A 20191-nucleotide genomic window follows, 5' to 3' on the forward strand; every position below is an offset into this window, starting at 1 on the left:
CCCCAAAAAACATAACATGATTTCTATGCATGTATGTGCGTTGAACAGCGCAAGTAATTTGGTTAATGTCAGTGGATAAATGTCACTTTCCCACAGCGCAGACAAAATCACTTGTACAGGCCCCTTCTGCAAAAGCATTACCGCTGTAGAAAGCAGTGAAAAGGTGAGGCAGTGTGCAGTCCCCCCACCCCCGACCCTGATCGGCCACGATCGGCCAAGGACCTCTCTATAAGAGCTGAGGGTGGAATTTTTCTGGACCTCAGTAACTTAGGGAGACATGGCTAAAGGGATCCTCAATCAACGGCCCAGCTTTTGCTCTGTGGCCTGTCCGAATATGTCTGTTCTCCAAATTACCTGCCGCTGCCCAGGTGTCAGATGGTGAGATGGAATGACCTCCCAGGAAGCATACTGGCAGATGATTTGCATAGGCACACCCCCTCTCCCTCTCTCTTAGCCCTGCTTACTCCACAGTAGCAAGTATCTGGGGAAAATATAGTGGTCGAGGTGGGGTAGCAGTAACTAGCAACTCTGAGAAAGTAAATCTGGGACACTTGGCGACCTGTGGGGAACAACTGCAGAGCTCAGTGCCCAGAAGTTTGTGGCACAGGGAGGAGGTCTGTTGGATTTCAGTAACTTGGAGACATGCAACCTGGTCGGGAGTGCTTCAGGTCTCCTTCCTTGCATGTTCCAAGCAACTCAACAAAGCATCAACAGGCTGAGATACCAACCACAGAGCCCCTTTCCACTTGATTAAAAGGCTAAAATCTTTTCCATGCAAATACATAGCCCCCAAATACCATATTTTCTTTGTTTTCTCTCTCTCTCCTCCCTGTCTCCTTCCCTCGCTCCCTCCCACCCTCCCGCACTCTCTCTTCCCCCCAGCCCCTCTCCCTCTCCCTACCATTAATTTTAAGTTTTCATGCACTGCAGCACATTGTGGCAATGGTATTTCACAATGGGACTGTTTGAAAGTTACAGAAATCAAAAAAGAAATCAACCAACTAAAAGCAGCCAAACCCGGAGTACTCTGCTCAGCCCCATTTAAAGATTAAGGCCCAGAAGCAAGTAAAGCTGTAGTTCAGAGCGATATTTGCAAATAGCACCTTAAAGCAGTTTACGCTGGAGTGCACAACAAGGGGGAAAGTGATAATACTGAGTTTGGTAGAATGGGATAAAAAAAAACAAAAGAAGCGTGCCACTTGTAAAAGTACAAGTCAAGAAATTGAAGGGGACGGGGCTGTTCATTCAGTCAAGAGGACTCACAAGTAAAAGGCTCCTGAGGCATTAGTGTTGAATTTGGCGCAAAATGCATTGTGTTGTCGTGTAATATGAATGAACATACAATTTCAATCTTCAATAAAGAAAGATCTATTAAAAAATCAACACTTGCAAATTAAGAAAGTTTCTGTCCAGTCATGTTCCAAAAATAGTGAATGCTTTACGAATGTGCGTGTCATCCTTTAGAGCAGGGGCCGATTTAAATTTCCCATTATCATTCCAATATTAGTACATGTGTTGCAGAAGCAAGCGCAAAGGGAGAGTCAATCAAACCATTGATTAGGACCTCTGGTCAAAGGTTTGCCATACCAAATGTCCTTATTTCAGAGGGCAGAAAGTCCAAACACCATTTAGATATCGGGTGGTATGAAATGAAGAGGCAAACAACAACGAATAAGCATTCTTTGCTGCTGTATTGATCTGGCCCTAAAGGGTTTTAGTTTAATGCCAATTATATTTAAAGATATAAAGATTAATGGTCCAGGGTGCTTGCAAAATGAAAACCCCCTCCCCATCACAATGGCTGGGTCATACAAGCCTGAGAGCATCACAATAGACCCAATAGACATGAGAAAAACTCGGTACCTCTGAGTGTATGTGGGCCCATGGCTGTATCAAGGACAAGGCAAAAACAGGAGGTGGCTTAAGGAGTCAGCACCAGAGGCTGTCCGATTGAGCCCTGTAAGCAACAGATGTTGGACCATCCTATAAAGGATTCTGAGGCTGATTTCAATTTTAACTTTGCTGCTGATTTAAGGATTGCTCAACCTTCGACCCACGTCTAGTTTGCTTGGATAAGCCCTGGAAATCTTTTACAGCTTGTACTGGTGGGAGATGATGTGACTTTATCAACTGCAACGGGATATGAGGCATGTGTGCCACAAAAAGCAGGTCTAGGATTTTTTTATAAGAAAGCCGCTTTAAGAAGGGAACTTTGGGCAACCCCACTGAGAGCAAAAGTATTACACAAAAGGTAAGGGGGTCAGTGGGTCAACTGATACAATAAACTAACTCACAGTCAAATGTGCTAAGTCCAAATACTACCTGTTTCTACATTTTCCAGGCTTTTTGTCTCATTTCTTAACAGATCCATTCCTATGTACCTCTGTGCTTTCAACAGAGTTTTCATTGTAATGGAGGGACATGCAGTATGCCTTAAACATGCCTGGGCAGGGAAGACTATGTAAAAGCAAGAGTAGCAGACAGCTTAATAAATCATCAGCAGGACCCTCTAGACCTTCCCCAAAAAACATAACATGATTTCTATGCATGTATGTGCGTTGAACAGCGCAAGTAATTTGGTTAATGTCAGTGGATAAATGTCACTTTCCCACAGCGCAGACAAAATCACTTGTACAGGCCCCTTCTGCAAAAGCATTACCGCTGTAGAAAGCAGTGAAAAGGTGAGGCAGTGTGCAGTCCCCCCACCCCCGACCCTGATCGGCCACGATCGGCCAAGGACCTCTCTATAAGAGCTGAGGGTGGAATTTTTCTGGACCTCAGTAACTTAGGGAGACATGGCTAAAGGGATCCTCAATCAACGGCCCAGCTTTTGCTCTGTGGCCTGTCCGAATATGTCTGTTCTCCAAATTACCTGCCGCTGCCCAGGTGTCAGATGGTGAGATGGAATGACCTCCCAGGAAGCATACTGGCAGATGATTTGCATAGGCACACCCCCTCTCCCTCTCTCTTAGCCCTGCTTACTCCACAGTAGCAAGTATCTGGGGAAAATATAGTGGTCGAGGTGGGGTAGCAGTAACTAGCAACTCTGAGAAAGTAAATCTGGGACACTTGGCGACCTGTGGGGAACAACTGCAGAGCTCAGTGCCCAGAAGTTTGTGGCACAGGGAGGAGGTCTGTTGGATTTCAGTAACTTGGAGACATGCAACCTGGTCGGGAGTGCTTCAGGTCTCCTTCCTTGCATGTTCCAAGCAACTCAACAAAGCATCAACAGGCTGAGATACCAACCACAGAGCCCCTTTCCACTTGATTAAAAGGCTAAAATCTTTTCCATGCAAATACATAGCCCCCAAATACCATATTTTCTTTGTTTTCTCTCTCTCTCCTCCCTGTCTCCTTCCCTCGCTCCCTCCCACCCTCCCGCACTCTCTCTTCCCCCCAGCCCCTCTCCCTCTCCCTACCATTAATTTTAGGTTTTCATGCACTGCAGCACATTGTGGCAATGGTATTTCACAATGGGACTGTTTGAAAGTTACAGAAATCAAAAAAGAAATCAACCAACTAAAAGCAGCCAAACCCGGAGTACTCTGCTCAGCCCCATTTAAAGATTAAGGCCCAGAAGCAAGTAAAGCTGTAGTTCAGAGCGATATTTGCAAATAGCACCTTAAAGCAGTTTACGCTGGAGTGCACAACAAGGGGGAAAGTGATAATACTGAGTTTGGTAGAATGGGATAAAAAAAAACAAAAGAAGCGTGCCACTTGTAAAAGTACAAGTCAAGAAATTGAAGGGGACGGGGCTGTTCATTCAGTCAAGAGGACTCACAAGTAAAAGGCTCCTGAGGCATTAGTGTTGAATTTGGCGCAAAATGCATTGTGTTGTCGTGTAATATGAATGAACATACAATTTCAATCTTCAATAAAGAAAGATCTATTAAAAAATCAACACTTGCAAATTAAGAAAGTTTCTGTCCAGTCATGTTCCAAAAATAGTGAATGCTTTACGAATGTGCGTGTCATCCTTTAGAGCAGGGGCCGATTTAAATTTCCCATTATCATTCCAATATTAGTACATGTGTTGCAGAAGCAAGCGCAAAGGGAGAGTCAATCAAACCATTGATTAGGACCTCTGGTCAAAGGTTTGCCATACCAAATGTCCTTATTTCAGAGGGCAGAAAGTCCAAACACCATTTAGATATCGGGTGGTATGAAATGAAGAGGCAAACAACAACGAATAAGCATTCTTTGCTGCTGTATTGATCTGGCCCTAAAGGGTTTTAGTTTAATGCCAATTATATTTAAAGATATAAAGATTAATGGTCCAGGGTGCTTGCAAAATGAAAACCCCCTCCCCATCACAATGGCTGGGTCATACAAGCCTGAGAGCATCACAATAGACCCAATAGACATGAGAAAAACTCGGTACCTCTGAGTGTATGTGGGCCCATGGCTGTATCAAGGACAAGGCAAAAACAGGAGGTGGCTTAAGGAGTCAGCACCAGAGGCTGTCCGATTGAGCCCTGTAAGCAACAGATGTTGGACCATCCTATAAAGGATTCTGAGGCTGATTTCAATTTTAACTTTGCTGCTGATTTAAGGATTGCTCAACCTTCGACCCACGTCTAGTTTGCTTGGATAAGCCCTGGAAATCTTTTACAGCTTGTACTGGTGGGAGATGATGTGACTTTATCAACTGCAACGGGATATGAGGCATGTGTGCCACAAAAAGCAGGTCTAGGATTTTTTTATAAGAAAGCCGCTTTAAGAAGGGAACTTTGGGCAACCCCACTGAGAGCAAAAGTATTACACAAAAGGTAAGGGGGTCAGTGGGTCAACTGATACAATAAACTAACTCACAGTCAAATGTGCTAAGTCCAAATACTACCTGTTTCTACATTTTCCAGGCTTTTTGTCTCATTTCTTAACAGATCCATTCCTATGTACCTCTGTGCTTTCAACAGAGTTTTCATTGTAATGGAGGGACATGCAGTATGCCTTAAACATGCCTGGGCAGGGAAGACTATGTAAAAGCAAGAGTAGCAGACAGCTTAATAAATCATCAGCAGGACCCTCTAGACCTTCCCCAAAAAACATAACATGATTTCTATGCATGTATGTGCGTTGAACAGCGCAAGTAATTTGGTTAATGTCAGTGGATAAATGTCACTTTCCCACAGCGCAGACAAAATCACTTGTACAGGCCCCTTCTGCAAAAGCATTACCGCTGTAGAAAGCAGTGAAAAGGTGAGGCAGTGTGCAGTCCCCCCACCCCCGACCCTGATCGGCCACGATCGGCCAAGGACCTCTCTATAAGAGCTGAGGGTGGAATTTTTCTGGACCTCAGTAACTTAGGGAGACATGGCTAAAGGGATCCTCAATCAACGGCCCAGCTTTTGCTCTGTGGCCTGTCCGAATATGTCTGTTCTCCAAATTACCTGCCGCTGCCCAGGTGTCAGATGGTGAGATGGAATGACCTCCCAGGAAGCATACTGGCAGATGATTTGCATAGGCACACCCCCTCTCCCTCTCTCTTAGCCCTGCTTACTCCACAGTAGCAAGTATCTGGGGAAAATATAGTGGTCGAGGTGGGGTAGCAGTAACTAGCAACTCTGAGAAAGTAAATCTGGGACACTTGGCGACCTGTGGGGAACAACTGCAGAGCTCAGTGCCCAGAAGTTTGTGGCACAGGGAGGAGGTCTGTTGGATTTCAGTAACTTGGAGACATGCAACCTGGTCGGGAGTGCTTCAGGTCTCCTTCCTTGCATGTTCCAAGCAACTCAACAAAGCATCAACAGGCTGAGATACCAACCACAGAGCCCCTTTCCACTTGATTAAAAGGCTAAAATCTTTTCCATGCAAATACATAGCCCCCAAATACCATATTTTCTTTGTTTTCTCTCTCTCTCCTCCCTGTCTCCTTCCCTCGCTCCCTCCCACCCTCCCGCACTCTCTCTTCCCCCCAGCCCCTCTCCCTCTCCCTACCATTAATTTTAAGTTTTCATGCACTGCAGCACATTGTGGCAATGGTATTTCACAATGGGACTGTTTGAAAGTTACAGAAATCAAAAAAGAAATCAACCAACTAAAAGCAGCCAAACCCGGAGTACTCTGCTCAGCCCCATTTAAAGATTAAGGCCCAGAAGCAAGTAAAGCTGTAGTTCAGAGCGATATTTGCAAATAGCACCTTAAAGCAGTTTACGCTGGAGTGCACAACAAGGGGGAAAGTGATAATACTGAGTTTGGTAGAATGGGATAAAAAAAAACAAAAGAAGCGTGCCACTTGTAAAAGTACAAGTCAAGAAATTGAAGGGGACGGGGCTGTTCATTCAGTCAAGAGGACTCACAAGTAAAAGGCTCCTGAGGCATTAGTGTTGAATTTGGCGCAAAATGCATTGTGTTGTCGTGTAATATGAATGAACATACAATTTCAATCTTCAATAAAGAAAGATCTATTAAAAAATCAACACTTGCAAATTAAGAAAGTTTCTGTCCAGTCATGTTCCAAAAATAGTGAATGCTTTACGAATGTGCGTGTCATCCTTTAGAGCAGGGGCCGATTTAAATTTCCCATTATCATTCCAATATTAGTACATGTGTTGCAGAAGCAAGCGCAAAGGGAGAGTCAATCAAACCATTGATTAGGACCTCTGGTCAAAGGTTTGCCATACCAAATGTCCTTATTTCAGAGGGCAGAAAGTCCAAACACCATTTAGATATCGGGTGGTATGAAATGAAGAGGCAAACAACAACGAATAAGCATTCTTTGCTGCTGTATTGATCTGGCCCTAAAGGGTTTTAGTTTAATGCCAATTATATTTAAAGATATAAAGATTAATGGTCCAGGGTGCTTGCAAAATGAAAACCCCCTCCCCATCACAATGGCTGGGTCATACAAGCCTGAGAGCATCACAATAGACCCAATAGACATGAGAAAAACTCGGTACCTCTGAGTGTATGTGGGCCCATGGCTGTATCAAGGACAAGGCAAAAACAGGAGGTGGCTTAAGGAGTCAGCACCAGAGGCTGTCCGATTGAGCCCTGTAAGCAACAGATGTTGGACCATCCTATAAAGGATTCTGAGGCTGATTTCAATTTTAACTTTGCTGCTGATTTAAGGATTGCTCAACCTTCGACCCACGTCTAGTTTGCTTGGATAAGCCCTGGAAATCTTTTACAGCTTGTACTGGTGGGAGATGATGTGACTTTATCAACTGCAACGGGATATGAGGCATGTGTGCCACAAAAAGCAGGTCTAGGATTTTTTTATAAGAAAGCCGCTTTAAGAAGGGAACTTTGGGCAACCCCACTGAGAGCAAAAGTATTACACAAAAGGTAAGGGGGTCAGTGGGTCAACTGATACAATAAACTAACTCACAGTCAAATGTGCTAAGTCCAAATACTACCTGTTTCTACATTTTCCAGGCTTTTTGTCTCATTTCTTAACAGATCCATTCCTATGTACCTCTGTGCTTTCAACAGAGTTTTCATTGTAAGGGAGGGACATACAGTATACCTTAAACATTCCTGGGCAGGGAAGACTCTATGTAAAAGCAAGAGTAGCAGACAGCTTAAAAGAATCATCAGCAGGACCCTCTAGACCTTCCCCAAAAAACATAACATTATTTCTCTGCATGCATGTGCGTTGAACAGCGCAAGTAGTTTGGTTAATGTCAGTGGATAAATGTCACTTTCCCACAGCGCAGAACAAAATCACTTGTACAGGCCCCTTCTGCAAAAGCATTACCACTGTAGAAAGCAGTGAAGGTGAGGCAGTGTGCAGTCACCTCCGACACTTCCCTCCTCTGATCGGCCACGATCGGCCAAGGACCTCTCTATGAGAGCTGAGGGTGGAATTTTCTGGACCTCTGTAACTTAGGGAGACATGGCAAAAGGGATCCTCAATCAACAGCTCAGCCTTTGCTTTGTGGCCTGTCCGTATATATCTGTTCTCCAAATTACCTGCCGCTGCCCAGGTGTCAGCTGGTGAGATGGAATGACCTCCCAGGTAGGATCCTGGCAGATGATTTGCATAGGCAAACCCCCTCGCTCTCTTTCTTACCCCTGCTTACTCCACAGTAGCAAGTATCTGGGCAAAATATAGTGGTCGAGGTAGGGTAGCAGTAACTAGCAACTCTGAGAAAGTAAATCTGGGGAGCTTGGCGACTTGTGGGGAACAACTGCAGAGCTCATCTCCCAGAACTTTGTGGCACGGGGAGAAGGTCTGTGGGATTTCAGTAACTTGGAGACATGCGACCTGGTCGGGAGTGCTTCAGGTCTCCTTCCTTGCATGTTCCAAGCAACTCAACAAAGCATCAACAGGCTGCCATGCCAGCCACAGAGCCCCTTTCCACATGATTAAAAGCCTAAAATCTTTTCCATGCAAACACATAGCCACCGAAAACCATATTTTCTTTGTTTTCTCTCTCTCTGTCTCTCTCTCCTCCCTCCCTCCCCCATAACCCCCCCCTCCCTACCATTCATTTTAAGTTTTCCTGCACTGCAGCACATTGTGACAATGGTATTTCACAATGGGACTGTTTGAAAGTTACAGAAATAAAAAAAGAATTAACCAACTAAAAGCAGCCAAATCCGGAGTACACTGCTAAGCCACAATTAAAGATTAAGGCCTAGAAGCAAGTAAAGCTGTAGTTCAGAGCGATGTTTGCAAATAGCTCCTTAAAGCAGTTGACGCTGGAGTGCACAACAAGAGGAAAAGTGATAATACTGAGTTTGGTAGAATGGGATAAAAAACAAAAGCAGCGTGCCACTTCTAAAAGTACAAGTCAAGAAATTGAAGGAGATGGGGCTGTTCATTCAGTCAATAGGACTCACAAGTAAAAGTCTCCCGAGGCATTAGTGTTGAATTTGGCCCAAAATGTATTGTGTTGTCGTGTATTATGTATGAAAATACAATTTCAATCTTCATTAAAAAAAGATGTATTAAAAAATAAATACTTGCAGATTAAGAAAGTTTCTGTCCTGTCGTGTGCCAAAAATAGTGAATGCTTTACGAATGTGCGTGTCATCCTTTGAAGCAGGGGCCAATTCTATTTTCCCATTTTCATTCCAATATTAGTACATGTTTTGCTGAGGTACATAGGAATGGATCTGTTAAGAAATGAAACCAAAAGCCTGGAAAAATGTTGAAACAGGTAGGATTTGGACTTACAATAAACGGACTCACAGTCAGATGTGCTATCCCTTGACCCACTGACCCGCTTACCTTTTGTGTAATCCTTTTGCTCTCAGCAGTGTTGTCCAAAGTTCCCTACTTAAAGAGACTTTCTTATAAAAAAAGATCCTAGACATGTTTTTTATGGCCCACATGCCTCATATCCCGTTGCTCTTGATAAACTCACATCATCTCCCACCAATACAAGCTGTAAAAGATGTCAAGGGCATAGCCAAGGAAATTAGACGTGGGCCGAAGGTTGAGCAATCCTTAAATCAGCAGCAAAAATAACATTGAAATCAGCTTCAGAATCTCTTAAAGGATGGGCCAACACTGGTTGCTTGCAGGGCGCAATCGGGCTGACGCCTTAAGGCAAGCGCAAAGGGAGAGCCAACCAAACCATTGATTAGGACCTCTGGACTTTCTGCTCTTTAACATAAGGACATTTGATATGGCAAACGTTTGACCAAACACCATTTAGATGTCGGATGGAATGGAATTAAGCGGCAAACAGCAATACATCAGCATTCTTTGCTGCTTTATTGATCTGGTCCTAAAGGGTTTGGTTTAATGCCAATTATATTTAAAGATAAAAAGATTCATGCTCAACGGTGCTTGCAAATCGACACCCCTCTCCCCATCACGATGGCTGGGTGATGCAAGAGTGAGAGCATCACAGCAGACCCAGAGACATGAGAAACACTCTGTACCTCTGAGTGCATGTGGGCCCATGGCTGGATCAAGGACAAGGCAAGAATAGGAGATGGCTTAAGGTGTCAGGACCCAGGCTGCCCCATTGCGCACTGCCAGCAACAGATGTTGGACCATCCTTTAAGAGATTCTGAGGCTTATTCCAATGTTAACTTTGCTGCTGATTAAAGGATTGCTCAACCTTCGACCCGCGTCTAGTTTGCTTGGCTAAGCCCTGAAAATCTTTTACAGCTTGTATTGGTGGGAGATGATGTGAGTTTATCAAGAGCAACGGGATATGAGGCATGTGTGCCACAAAATGCAGGTCTATGATCTTTTATTTGAAAGCCACTTTGGAAAACCCTACTGAGAACAAAAGGATTACACAAAAGGAAAGGGGGTCAGGGGGGCAAGGGATAGCACATCTGAATGTGAGTCAGTTAATTGTAAGTCCAAATCCTACGCGTTTCGACATTTTTCCAGGCTTTTTGTTTCAGTTCTTAACAGATCCATTCCTATGTACCTCTGTGCTTTCAACAGAGTTTTCATTGTAATGGAGGGACATGCAGTATGCCTTAAACATGCCTGGGCAGGGAAGACTATGTAAAAGCAAGAGTAGCAGACAGCTTAATAAATCATCAGCAGGACCCTCTAGACCTTCCCCAAAAAACATAACATGATTTCTATGCATGTATGTGCGTTGAACAGCGCAAGTAATTTGGTTAATGTCAGTGGATAAATGTCACTTTCCCACAGCGCAGACAAAATCACTTGTACAGGCCCCTTCTGCAAAAGCATTACCGCTGTAGAAAGCAGTGAAAAGGTGAGGCAGTGTGCAGTCCCCCCACCCCCGACCCTGATCGGCCACGATCGGCCAAGGACCTCTCTATAAGAGCTGAGGGTGGAATTTTTCTGGACCTCAGTAACTTAGGGAGACATGGCTAAAGGGATCCTCAATCAACGGCCCAGCTTTTGCTCTGTGGCCTGTCCGAATATGTCTGTTCTCCAAATTACCTGCCGCTGCCCAGGTGTCAGATGGTGAGATGGAATGACCTCCCAGGAAGCATACTGGCAGATGATTTGCATAGGCACACCCCCTCTCCCTCTCTCTTAGCCCTGCTTACTCCACAGTAGCAAGTATCTGGGGAAAATATAGTGGTCGAGGTGGGGTAGCAGTAACTAGCAACTCTGAGAAAGTAAATCTGGGACACTTGGCGACCTGTGGGGAACAACTGCAGAGCTCAGTGCCCAGAAGTTTGTGGCACAGGGAGGAGGTCTGTTGGATTTCAGTAACTTGGAGACATGCAACCTGGTCGGGAGTGCTTCAGGTCTCCTTCCTTGCATGTTCCAAGCAACTCAACAAAGCATCAACAGGCTGAGATACCAACCACAGAGCCCCTTTCCACTTGATTAAAAGGCTAAAATCTTTTCCATGCAAATACATAGCCCCCAAATACCATATTTTCTTTGTTTTCTCTCTCTCTCCTCCCTGTCTCCTTCCCTCGCTCCCTCCCACCCTCCCGCACTCTCTCTTCCCCCCAGCCCCTCTCCCTCTCCCTACCATTAATTTTAAGTTTTCATGCACTGCAGCACATTGTGGCAATGGTATTTCACAATGGGACTGTTTGAAAGTTACAGAAATCAAAAAAGAAATCAACCAACTAAAAGCAGCCAAACCCGGAGTACTCTGCTCAGCCCCATTTAAAGATTAAGGCCCAGAAGCAAGTAAAGCTGTAGTTCAGAGCGATATTTGCAAATAGCACCTTAAAGCAGTTTACGCTGGAGTGCACAACAAGGGGGAAAGTGATAATACTGAGTTTGGTAGAATGGGATAAAAAAAAACAAAAGAAGCGTGCCACTTGTAAAAGTACAAGTCAAGAAATTGAAGGGGACGGGGCTGTTCATTCAGTCAAGAGGACTCACAAGTAAAAGGCTCCTGAGGCATTAGTGTTGAATTTGGCGCAAAATGCATTGTGTTGTCGTGTAATATGAATGAACATACAATTTCAATCTTCAATAAAGAAAGATCTATTAAAAAATCAACACTTGCAAATTAAGAAAGTTTCTGTCCAGTCATGTTCCAAAAATAGTGAATGCTTTACGAATGTGCGTGTCATCCTTTAGAGCAGGGGCCGATTTAAATTTCCCATTATCATTCCAATATTAGTACATGTGTTGCAGAAGCAAGCGCAAAGGGAGAGTCAATCAAACCATTGATTAGGACCTCTGGTCAAAGGTTTGCCATACCAAATGTCCTTATTTCAGAGGGCAGAAAGTCCAAACACCATTTAGATATCGGGTGGTATGAAATGAAGAGGCAAACAACAACGAATAAGCATTCTTTGCTGCTGTATTGATCTGGCCCTAAAGGGTTTTAGTTTAATGCCAATTATATTTAAAGATATAAAGATTAATGGTCCAGGGTGCTTGCAAAATGAAAACCCCCTCCCCATCACAATGGCTGGGTCATACAAGCCTGAGAGCATCACAATAGACCCAATAGACATGAGAAAAACTCGGTACCTCTGAGTGTATGTGGGCCCATGGCTGTATCAAGGACAAGGCAAAAACAGGAGGTGGCTTAAGGAGTCAGCACCAGAGGCTGTCCGATTGAGCCCTGTAAGCAACAGATGTTGGACCATCCTATAAAGGATTCTGAGGCTGATTTCAATTTTAACTTTGCTGCTGATTTAAGGATTGCTCAACCTTCGACCCACGTCTAGTTTGCTTGGATAAGCCCTGGAAATCTTTTACAGCTTGTACTGGTGGGAGATGATGTGACTTTATCAACTGCAACGGGATATGAGGCATGTGTGCCACAAAAAGCAGGTCTAGGATTTTTTTATAAGAAAGCCGCTTTAAGAAGGGAACTTTGGGCAACCCCACTGAGAGCAAAAGTATTACACAAAAGGTAAGGGGGTCAGTGGGTCAACTGATACAATAAACTAACTCACAGTCAAATGTGCTAAGTCCAAATACTACCTGTTTCTACATTTTCCAGGCTTTTTGTCTCATTTCTTAACAGATCCATTCCTATGTACCTCTGTGCTTTCAACAGAGTTTTCATTGTAATGGAGGGACATGCAGTATGCCTTAAACATGCCTGGGCAGGGAAGACTATGTAAAAGCAAGAGTAGCAGACAGCTTAATAAATCATCAGCAGGACCCTCTAGACCTTCCCCAAAAAACATAACATGATTTCTATGCATGTATGTGCGTTGAACAGCGCAAGTAATTTGGTTAATGTCAGTGGATAAATGTCACTTTCCCACAGCGCAGACAAAATCACTTGTACAGGCCCCTTCTGCAAAAGCATTACCGCTGTAGAAAGCAGTGAAAAGGTGAGGCAGTGTGCAGTCCCCCCACCCCCGACCCTGATCGGCCACGATCGGCCAAGGACCTCTCTATAAGAGCTGAGGGTGGAATTTTTCTGGACCTCAGTAACTTAGGGAGACATGGCTAAAGGGATCCTCAATCAACGGCCCAGCTTTTGCTCTGTGGCCTGTCCGAATATGTCTGTTCTCCAAATTACCTGCCGCTGCCCAGGTGTCAGATGGTGAGATGGAATGACCTCCCAGGAAGCATACTGGCAGATGATTTGCATAGGCACACCCCCTCTCCCTCTCTCTTAGCCCTGCTTACTCCACAGTAGCAAGTATCTGGGGAAAATATAGTGGTCGAGGTGGGGTAGCAGTAACTAGCAACTCTGAGAAAGTAAATCTGGGACACTTGGCGACCTGTGGGGAACAACTGCAGAGCTCAGTGCCCAGAAGTTTGTGGCACAGGGAGGAGGTCTGTTGGATTTCAGTAACTTGGAGACATGCAACCTGGTCGGGAGTGCTTCAGGTCTCCTTCCTTGCATGTTCCAAGCAACTCAACAAAGCATCAACAGGCTGAGATACCAACCACAGAGCCCCTTTCCACTTGATTAAAAGGCTAAAATCTTTTCCATGCAAATACATAGCCCCCAAATACCATATTTTCTTTGTTTTCTCTCTCTCTCCTCCCTGTCTCCTTCCCTCGCTCCCTCCCACCCTCCCGCACTCTCTCTTCCCCCCAGCCCCTCTCCCTCTCCCTACCATTAATTTTAAGTTTTCATGCACTGCAGCACATTGTGGCAATGGTATTTCACAATGGGACTGTTTGAAAGTTACAGAAATCAAAAAAGAAATCAACCAACTAAAAGCAGCCAAACCCGGAGTACTCTGCTCAGCCCCATTTAAAGATTAAGGCCCAGAAGCAAGTAAAGCTGTAGTTCAGAGCGATATTTGCAAATAGCACCTTAAAGCAGTTTACGCTGGAGTGCACAACAAGGGGGAAAGTGATAATACTGAGTTTGGTAGAATGGGATAAAAAAAAACAAAAGAAGCGTGCCACTTGTAAAAGTACAAGTCAAGAAATTGAAGGGGACGGGGCTGTTCATTCAGTCAAGAGGACTCACAAGTAAAAGGCTCCTGAGGCATTAGTGTTGAATTTGGCGCAAAATGCATTGTGTTGTCGTGTAATATGAATGAACATACAATTTCAATCTTCAATAAAGAAAGATCTATTAAAAAATCAACACTTGCAAATTAAGAAAGTTTCTGTCCAGTCATGTTCCAAAAATAGTGAATGCTTTACGAATGTGCGTGTCATCCTTTAGAGCAGGGGCCGATTTAAATTTCCCATTATCATTCCAATATTAGTACATGTGTTGCAGAAGCAAGCGCAAAGGGAGAGTCAATCAAACCATTGATTAGGACCTCTGGTCAAAGGTTTGCCATACCAAATGTCCTTATTTCAGAGGGCAGAAAGTCCAAACACCATTTAGATATCGGGTGGTATGAAATGAAGAGGCAAACAACAACGAATAAGCATTCTTTGCTGCTGTATTGATCTGGCCCTAAAGGGTTTTAGTTTAATGCCAATTATATTTAAAGATATAAAGATTAATGGTCCAGGGTGCTTGCAAAATGAAAACCCCCTCCCCATCACAATGGCTGGGTCATACAAGCCTGAGAGCATCACAATAGACCCAATAGACATGAGAAAAACTCGGTACCTCTGAGTGTATGTGGGCCCATGGCTGTATCAAGGACAAGGCAAAAACAGGAGGTGGCTTAAGGAGTCAGCACCAGAGGCTGTCCGATTGAGCCCTGTAAGCAACAGATGTTGGACCATCCTATAAAGGATTCTGAGGCTGATTTCAATTTTAACTTTGCTGCTGATTTAAGGATTGCTCAACCTTCGACCCACGTCTAGTTTGCTTGGATAAGCCCTGGAAATCTTTTACAGCTTGTACTGGTGGGAGATGATGTGACTTTATCAACTGCAACGGGATATGAGGCATGTGTGCCACAAAAAGCAGGTCTAGGATTTTTTTATAAGAAAGCCGCTTTAAGAAGGGAACTTTGGGCAACCCCACTGAGAGCAAAAGTATTACACAAAAGGTAAGGGGGTCAGTGGGTCAACTGATACAATAAACTAACTCACAGTCAAATGTGCTAAGTCCAAATACTACCTGTTTCTACATTTTCCAGGCTTTTTGTCTCATTTCTTAACAGATCCATTCCTATGTACCTCTGTGCTTTCAACAGAGTTTTCATTGTAAGGGAGGGACATACAGTATACCTTAAACATTCCTGGGCAGGGAAGACTCTATGTAAAAGCAAGAGTAGCAGACAGCTTAAAAGAATCATCAGCAGGACCCTCTAGACCTTCCCCAAAAAACATAACATTATTTCTCTGCATGCATGTGCGTTGAACAGCGCAAGTAGTTTGGTTAATGTCAGTGGATAAATGTCACTTTCCCACAGCGCAGAACAAAATCACTTGTACAGGCCCCTTCTGCAAAAGCATTACCACTGTAGAAAGCAGTGAAGGTGAGGCAGTGTGCAGTCACCTCCGACACTTCCCTCCTCTGATCGGCCACGATCGGCCAAGGACCTCTCTATGAGAGCTGAGGGTGGAATTTTCTGGACCTCTGTAACTTAGGGAGACATGGCAAAAGGGATCCTCAATCAACAGCTCAGCCTTTGCTTTGTGGCCTGTCCGTATATATCTGTTCTCCAAATTACCTGCCGCTGCCCAGGTGTCAGCTGGTGAGATGGAATGACCTCCCAGGTAGGATCCTGGCAGATGATTTGCATAGGCAAACCCCCTCGCTCTCTTTCTTACCCCTGCTTACTCCACAGTAGCAAGTATCTGGGCAAAATATAGTGGTCGAGGTAGGGTAGCAGTAACTAGCAACTCTGAGAAAGTAAATCTGGGGAGCTTGGCGACTTGTGGGGAACAACTGCAGAGCTCATCTCCCAGAACTTTGTGGCACGGGGAGAAGGTCTGTGGGATTTCAGTAACTTGGAGACATGCGACCTGGTCGGGAGTGCTTCAGGTCTCCTTCCTTGCATGTTCCAAGCAACTCAACAAAGCATCAACAGGCTGCCATGCCAGCCACAGAGCCCCTTTCCACATGATTAAAAGCCTAAAATCTTTTCCATGCAAACACATAGCCACCGAAAACCATATTTTCTTTGTTTTCTCTCTCTCTGTCTCTCTCTCCTCCCTCCCTCCCCCATAACCCCCCCCTCCCTACCATTCATTTTAAGTTTTCCTGCACTGCAGCACATTGTGACAATGGTATTTCACAATGGGACTGTTTGAAAGTTACAGAAATAAAAAAAGAATTAACCAACTAAAAGCAGCCAAATCCGGAGTACACTGCTAAGCCACAATTAAAGATTAAGGCCTAGAAGCAAGTAAAGCTGTAGTTCAGAGCGATGTTTGCAAATAGCTCCTTAAAGCAGTTGACGCTGGAGTGCACAACAAGAGGAAAAGTGATAATACTGAGTTTGGTAGAATGGGATAAAAAACAAAAGCAGCGTGCCACTTCTAAAAGTACAAGTCAAGAAATTGAAGGAGATGGGGCTGTTCATTCAGTCAATAGGACTCACAAGTAAAAGTCTCCCGAGGCATTAGTGTTGAATTTGGCCCAAAATGTATTGTGTTGTCGTGTATTATGTATGAAAATACAATTTCAATCTTCATTAAAAAAAGATGTATTAAAAAATAAATACTTGCAGATTAAGAAAGTTTCTGTCCTGTCGTGTGCCAAAAATAGTGAATGCTTTACGAATGTGCGTGTCATCCTTTGAAGCAGGGGCCAATTCTATTTTCCCATTTTCATTCCAATATTAGTACATGTTTTGCTGAGGTACATAGGAATGGATCTGTTAAGAAATGAAACCAAAAGCCTGGAAAAATGTTGAAACAGGTAGGATTTGGACTTACAATAAACGGACTCACAGTCAGATGTGCTATCCCTTGACCCACTGACCCGCTTACCTTTTGTGTAATCCTTTTGCTCTCAGCAGTGTTGTCCAAAGTTCCCTACTTAAAGAGACTTTCTTATAAAAAAAGATCCTAGACATGTTTTTTATGGCCCACATGCCTCATATCCCGTTGCTCTTGATAAACTCACATCATCTCCCACCAATACAAGCTGTAAAAGATGTCAAGGGCATAGCCAAGGAAATTAGACGTGGGCCGAAGGTTGAGCAATCCTTAAATCAGCAGCAAAAATAACATTGAAATCAGCTTCAGAATCTCTTAAAGGATGGGCCAACACTGGTTGCTTGCAGGGCGCAATCGGGCTGACGCCTTAAGGCAAGCGCAAAGGGAGAGCCAACCAAACCATTGATTAGGACCTCTGGACTTTCTGCTCTTTAACATAAGGACATTTGATATGGCAAACGTTTGACCAAACACCATTTAGATGTCGGATGGAATGGAATTAAGCGGCAAACAGCAATACATCAGCATTCTTTGCTGCTTTATTGATCTGGTCCTAAAGGGTTTGGTTTAATGCCAATTATATTTAAAGATAAAAAGATTCATGCTCAACGGTGCTTGCAAATCGACACCCCTCTCCCCATCACGATGGCTGGGTGATGCAAGAGTGAGAGCATCACAGCAGACCCAGAGACATGAGAAACACTCTGTACCTCTGAGTGCATGTGGGCCCATGGCTGGATCAAGGACAAGGCAAGAATAGGAGATGGCTTAAGGTGTCAGGACCCAGGCTGCCCCATTGCGCACTGCCAGCAACAGATGTTGGACCATCCTTTAAGAGATTCTGAGGCTTATTCCAATGTTAACTTTGCTGCTGATTAAAGGATTGCTCAACCTTCGACCCGCGTCTAGTTTGCTTGGCTAAGCCCTGAAAATCTTTTACAGCTTGTATTGGTGGGAGATGATGTGAGTTTATCAAGAGCAACGGGATATGAGGCATGTGTGCCACAAAATGCAGGTCTATGATCTTTTATTTGAAAGCCACTTTGGAAAACCCTACTGAGAACAAAAGGATTACACAAAAGGAAAGGGGGTCAGGGGGGCAAGGGATAGCACATCTGAATGTGAGTCAGTTAATTGTAAGTCCAAATCCTACGCGTTTCGACATTTTTCCAGGCTTTTTGTTTCAGTTCTTAACAGATCCATTCCTATGTACCTCTGTGCTTTCAACAGAGTTTTCATTGTAATGGAGGGACATGCAGTATGCCTTAAACATGCCTGGGCAGGGAAGACTATGTAAAAGCAAGAGTAGCAGACAGCTTAATAAATCATCAGCAGGACCCTCTAGACCTTCCCCAAAAAACATAACATGATTTCTATGCATGTATGTGCGTTGAACAGCGCAAGTAATTTGGTTAATGTCAGTGGATAAATGTCACTTTCCCACAGCGCAGACAAAATCACTTGTACAGGCCCCTTCTGCAAAAGCATTACCGCTGTAGAAAGCAGTGAAAAGGTGAGGCAGTGTGCAGTCCCCCCACCCCCGACCCTGATCGGCCACGATCGGCCAAGGACCTCTCTATAAGAGCTGAGGGTGGAATTTTTCTGGACCTCAGTAACTTAGGGAGACATGGCTAAAGGGATCCTCAATCAACGGCCCAGCTTTTGCTCTGTGGCCTGTCCGAATATGTCTGTTCTCCAAATTACCTGCCGCTGCCCAGGTGTCAGATGGTGAGATGGAATGACCTCCCAGGAAGCATACTGGCAGATGATTTGCATAGGCACACCCCCTCTCCCTCTCTCTTAGCCCTGCTTACTCCACAGTAGCAAGTATCTGGGGAAAATATAGTGGTCGAGGTGGGGTAGCAGTAACTAGCAACTCTGAGAAAGTAAATCTGGGACACTTGGCGACCTGTGGGGAACAACTGCAGAGCTCAGTGCCCAGAAGTTTGTGGCACAGGGAGGAGGTCTGTTGGATTTCAGTAACTTGGAGACATGCAACCTGGTCGGGAGTGCTTCAGGTCTCCTTCCTTGCATGTTCCAAGCAACTCAACAAAGCATCAACAGGCTGAGATACCAACCACAGAGCCCCTTTCCACTTGATTAAAAGGCTAAAATCTTTTCCATGCAAATACATAGCCCCCAAATACCATATTTTCTTTGTTTTCTCTCTCTCTCCTCCCTGTCTCCTTCCCTCGCTCCCTCCCACCCTCCCGCACTCTCTCTTCCCCCCAGCCCCTCTCCCTCTCCCTACCATTAATTTTAAGTTTTCATGCACTGCAGCACATTGTGGCAATGGTATTTCACAATGGGACTGTTTGAAAGTTACAGAAATCAAAAAAGAAATCAACCAACTAAAAGCAGCCAAACCCGGAGTACTCTGCTCAGCCCCATTTAAAGATTAAGGCCCAGAAGCAAGTAAAGCTGTAGTTCAGAGCGATATTTGCAAATAGCACCTTAAAGCAGTTTACGCTGGAGTGCACAACAAGGGGGAAAGTGATAATACTGAGTTTGGTAGAATGGGATAAAAAAAAACAAAAGAAGCGTGCCACTTGTAAAAGTACAAGTCAAGAAATTGAAGGGGACGGGGCTGTTCATTCAGTCAAGAGGACTCACAAGTAAAAGGCTCCTGAGGCATTAGTGTTGAATTTGGCGCAAAATGCATTGTGTTGTCGTGTAATATGAATGAACATACAATTTCAATCTTCAATAAAGAAAGATCTATTAAAAAATCAACACTTGCAAATTAAGAAAGTTTCTGTCCAGTCATGTTCCAAAAATAGTGAATGCTTTACGAATGTGCGTGTCATCCTTTAGAGCAGGGGCCGATTTAAATTTCCCATTATCATTCCAATATTAGTACATGTGTTGCAGAAGCAAGCGCAAAGGGAGAGTCAATCAAACCATTGATTAGGACCTCTGGTCAAAGGTTTGCCATACCAAATGTCCTTATTTCAGAGGGCAGAAAGTCCAAACACCATTTAGATATCGGGTGGTATGAAATGAAGAGGCAAACAACAACGAATAAGCATTCTTTGCTGCTGTATTGATCTGGCCCTAAAGGGTTTTAGTTTAATGCCAATTATATTTAAAGATATAAAGATTAAT

The 20191-nt window shown here is 44.2% G+C and overlaps 6 non-coding genes across 6 annotated transcripts; all 6 read right to left on the minus strand.

The window, feature by feature from the left end:
- Window positions 1-1422: 1422 nt before the first annotated feature.
- Window positions 1423-1529, minus strand: LOC138565271 (U6 spliceosomal RNA). The gene has a single exon (XR_011301164.1). It is a non-coding gene; the product is annotated as a U6 spliceosomal RNA (small nuclear RNA).
- A 2411-nt stretch (window positions 1530-3940) lies between these two features.
- LOC138565272 (U6 spliceosomal RNA) lies at window positions 3941-4047 on the minus strand. Its single transcript, XR_011301165.1, has one exon. It is a non-coding gene; the product is annotated as a U6 spliceosomal RNA (small nuclear RNA).
- A 2411-nt stretch (window positions 4048-6458) lies between these two features.
- LOC138565273 (U6 spliceosomal RNA) lies at window positions 6459-6565 on the minus strand. The gene has a single exon (XR_011301166.1). It is a non-coding gene; the product is annotated as a U6 spliceosomal RNA (small nuclear RNA).
- A 5334-nt stretch (window positions 6566-11899) lies between these two features.
- LOC138565274 (U6 spliceosomal RNA) lies at window positions 11900-12006 on the minus strand. Its single transcript, XR_011301167.1, has one exon. It is a non-coding gene; the product is annotated as a U6 spliceosomal RNA (small nuclear RNA).
- Window positions 12007-14417: 2411 nt separating this feature from the next.
- On the minus strand, window positions 14418-14524 carry LOC138565275 (U6 spliceosomal RNA). Its single transcript, XR_011301168.1, has one exon. It is a non-coding gene; the product is annotated as a U6 spliceosomal RNA (small nuclear RNA).
- Window positions 14525-19858: 5334 nt separating this feature from the next.
- On the minus strand, window positions 19859-19965 carry LOC138565276 (U6 spliceosomal RNA). The gene has a single exon (XR_011301169.1). It is a non-coding gene; the product is annotated as a U6 spliceosomal RNA (small nuclear RNA).
- Between the last annotated feature and the right edge of the window lie 226 nt (window positions 19966-20191).

Source organism: Ambystoma mexicanum, chromosome 1q (genome assembly GCF_040938575.1).
Source record: "Ambystoma mexicanum isolate Mex_15411 chromosome 1q, UKY_AmexF1_1, whole genome shotgun sequence".
Lineage (NCBI taxonomy): Eukaryota > Metazoa > Chordata > Amphibia > Caudata > Ambystomatidae > Ambystoma > Ambystoma mexicanum.